This window comes from Echinops telfairi, unplaced genomic scaffold (assembly GCF_000313985.2).
Source record: "Echinops telfairi isolate 266 unplaced genomic scaffold, ASM31398v2 ScPeMD7_7459;HRSCAF=8497, whole genome shotgun sequence".
In the NCBI taxonomy this organism is placed as follows: Eukaryota; Metazoa; Chordata; class Mammalia; order Afrosoricida; family Tenrecidae; genus Echinops; species Echinops telfairi.
The window spans coordinates 5,746,566-5,750,564 of NW_022111359.1; the positions used below are offsets into that span (position 1 = coordinate 5,746,566).

The following is a 3,999-nucleotide window of genomic DNA, read 5'->3' on the forward strand; positions in this document are numbered from 1 at the left end:
CTCTCTCTCTCTCTCTCACAGGCAGACCGAAAATGAAGAAGCACCGCTACCAGGAGTCTAGTTCATCCGTCTAGTCCATCTGTGCCCAGGCTTATTCCGAAGAAAACGTGTTCACACGTGTGTGCTGCAATCAGAGCAAAACTGCAGACAAGGCAAGCTCCCTCCCTGACACACTGAGCAGAGCCGCATTCCAGCGCCTTCCAAACAAGAGGTCCAGTCACAGCTGCGGCTTCCCAGGGGGCGTGCTGGGCCAGTTCAACTCAAGGCACAGAGGGTCAGCTCGGAATGTGACCCCGGCTGTTCTTTTGGGAGTCCCCAGGGGGTCATCTTGGTAGATTTTCTTCAAGGGACACTGGATGATTGCGAGGGCTTACTGAGAAGGGTTCGGTGGGGGGGTAAAAAACACGGAGGAATTGCTTTCCATCGTGACAGTGTGCCTGCAGCCAGGGCTGTCCTTGGGGAATTCTGTTGGGAAACCTCCCCCCGCCCCGGGGTGTTCAACAGCTCTCCTTTCTTCTGCGAGACCTTTGGGTGGAGCCCCGCCCCCCCCCCTTCATCCTTGCTCTCGCCCTCTTTGGGCTTCATTCACTTCGTCCCCCAAACTCCAATAACATTTCAAAGGAACACAATAATCTGGGTCCTCCCAGGAGCCCAGAACTGCCGCGTGGCCGGGGTGTAGATTGACACGTGCAGGCCTCTTCGGGGAAAGGTCAAGGGAACGGGACACGGGGGCGGGCAGGGTGTGCGGGCAAAGGGGAGCCGACAGCACTGGGCACAGGGAGGGGGAAACTGTGCCAGAGTTGATTGTGGTGTGGTTGTGGATAAAGAGCAAAGCCAGCTGCTTCTTACGGTGAGATTCCTTTTTGTTTATTTGTTTGTGTGTTTTGAAATGTTATCAGGAGAGACCAGTCCTGAAAATAGGGCGTCCTACTTAGCAAACTCCAAATAAGAGGAAGACCCTCTAAAGGCTTATAACCCAAACAAGCAGCTGTCTAAGGGAGGCATCCACCAAGACCACGTGGGAGAAGCACATCAGCCTGTGCGACCGAAGGACTATCAAACATAAAATCCAAATCTGAAGGCGGGAATGGTACCGGAGCTTAAGTTGTGAACACCCGGTTTGAGAGGGCTGGGGATGACAGTGGGCACCCCAAACCCATGTGCAGGGTCCACACATGGATTACGCCCCTGGGGAGTCCCCTGTGCCGAGTCAGGGATGTGACTAGCTTACTAGCTTTGGTATCAGGGACTATGGTAAACTCGATTGTGGCAGACGTACTTGGGTTGAAACGAAAACAATCATTTGATCTCTCTTTTAACCCATTTTAAGTTTGTTCTAGTTTTAATAATTTCCTTTTTCTGGATTGAGGGTTTTCCCGCCCTTGGTTCATTTTGGTATTGCTGTTGGTCTTCGTTTGGGGTTTTTCTTCTTTTTCCTGCTGTTTTCCAGTATGTAACCCAGGATAGGTAAATCTATAGACGGTAATGGGACTGATGGATTCGTATTGGGGGTATGGGAGGAGCTAATAAGAGGACATAGGTGAAAATGTTCTAGAACTGGTTGTACTGATGATTAGACAGCTTTTTAATACGATTGCACGATGGAAGTGCATGACACGTGAACCATACGTCAATAAGACTTTTTTAAAAAGAGGAAAGAAATTAAAGCGGAGGAAGCCCCTCGCTGAGACAGACGGACACAGGGGCTGCAATAACTGAACGACACACAGATTACAGCTGTGAGGCCTGCACAAGGCCGGGCAGTATTTCACTCTGAGATTTGGTCTATGAGCCGGGGCTGCGCTTTGGCAACTCACAACGGCCTCCTGAATAGAACTGAACTACTTTTTTTTAAAGAATTGAACTATTGAATTGTAACGACACGTTAATTACCTCCCAATAGGACGACCTAGAACAGACAAAACAATGGAAAGTCATTCCGCAGTTTAAAATTTCTGCTCAGGGCCCGATGATTTTACAGCGGTCCTTTTTTTTTTAAGGGGGCGAGCAGGGGTTCCCTTGCTGTAATTCAATTTAAAAAAAAAAAAGAAGAAAACTTTCCATTGCGAATTAGGCAAAGGTTTTCGGGGCAGGTCATCAGGTTCACAGATCCACACCCATTTGGACTCGACTCACCATGGCCGCCCCCTCAATGGCTCCTCCCTCCCTCACCCCACTTCCCCGTGTTTCCAGCTTCCCCACCGCCCTCTTGCCTGACCCTCTGTGCTTGGGTAAATGCTGCCCTTTGGCTCTGTCACGGTGGATTATGTGAGCGCAGGTTTAGCGACGTCATGTCCGTGGTTCCCTATCTCTGCCCCCCCAGGCACCAGCACACACGCGGAGACATGCGCAGCAGAAGCAGATACGCGCGTGTGGAGCCCTGGTGGCGTAGTGGTCACACACTGAGCTGAGATCACTAGGTCAGCAGTTTGAAGCCACAAGCCGCTCCTCCCTGTACTCTTGTAACGCAGTTAGTCTTGGAAACTCACAGGGGCAGTTCCACCCTCTGATAGGGTCTCTAAGGGCTGGCATAGATTTGCTGCGAATTGAAACCAATTCAATGGCAGTGGGTTTGGGTTTTTTGGGGGGTGGGGGGGTGGGATTTGGGGGAGGTTGAGCAATGCTCAGAGCCACTGGGACCAGCTGCCAGTGGGGAGCCGGGTGAGCGTGGCGGCCACCTGGCGTTTGCCAGAAAGTTCTAGAGGCTCAGTGCTCCGAAAAGCCCCATGTCCACGCTTGAGTCCCCAATGGGTGGGTTCGGGTCCCTCCCTTCCATAGCTTGGGTTGGTCTTGGAGGACATTAGCATTCCCTCCCCTCTCTGACACCCCCCCTGCCCTGGCCTGACCAGCCTTGCCTCCCACCTTCCTGGCCCCGCTCCTGTAGCTGTGGCCTAGAGTCTGCAGGGCCCGTCTCCCTTAGAATCTGGCAGACCCACTGTGTGCGGACATGCAGACTCACTGCGTGCAGCTATTCGCGGTCTCATCCTGCCCGTGTGCCCCCCCCCCCCCGGAGGGCGCGGGGAGGGACAGCCACACAGATTCCAGAGAGTTAACTCACACCCACAGAACTCACTCACAAGGAGCTACGCCAAGATTTGAACCCAGGCCTCTCTGCCCCAAGCCCCCCTCTTGGGCTCCTCTGGGGCCTCGAGGCTGATCCAGGGCAGATGTTTTGCTCCACACCCGAGCCCTGGGCCAGGCCTGTGTCCTCAGCTCCCCTTCGAGGGAGCTGACCTGGAGCCATGTGTGTCCCCAGCCAAGGACATGGGGAAAACTCACCGTGGCAGAGTCAGGAATCTGAGAGCTGGGAAAAAGTGGCCCGGGGACCAGGTGGACGGAAGAGCGGGCCATAGGGGGGCTGGCATCTGGGCCTGCTGGCATGCGCAGCTGGGACACACCCTCGCACCCACCAATCCCTCCAGCGTGCCTAGTGGGTCCTGCCCTGCCCCTGGCCACTCCATCCTCTCTCTGCTCGGCCAGCATCTCCCTGGGGAGCCTTGTTCACTCTTGCCAGTCAGCCCCCTCCTCGCCTACGTGCCCTCGTCACAGTTCTAATGGTCCTGTTATGTGTTGCCAGGCAGCCGGGCTCCCGGGGGTGGGGGTGGGGGTGGGAGGAGACCCAAGTGCCCTCCCTGAGCCCTAGGCCGGCCCTCTGCACCTCGGAGTCTGCAGGCATCCAGACCCTGCGAAGCAGCACTGGCTCCCGGGCCCAGAGGGTTACAGTCTGGTCGGCCAAGCAAACACCTCCTCGGCCCGGCTCCAGGCGGCCTTCGGAGCAGCAGGGCCAGCTCAAAGCTGCCTTTGCTGCTGGCTGCGTCCGCCATTAGAACGCTTCTTGCGGTCCTTCGGAATTTCACCCCCCTCCCCTTTGTGGGACCCTCCCCACTCCTCTCTTCAGAAGAATCACCGTGGAGAGCGAGAAGGCCGAGCGTGGCGTCACTGGGGCTGGGGTCAGCCCCTCACCACCACCAGGGACCTGCTCCGGAAGGAGAGCCCAGG

At 55.6% G+C, this 3,999-nt stretch overlaps 1 protein-coding gene across 1 annotated transcript in view; it reads right to left on the reverse strand.

The window, feature by feature from the left end:
* Positions 1-3,999, reverse strand: part of PTPRS (protein tyrosine phosphatase receptor type S) — a 124,314-nt gene that overhangs the window by 109,848 nt on the left and 10,467 nt on the right. The gene's annotated exons all lie outside the window — the stretch shown is intronic.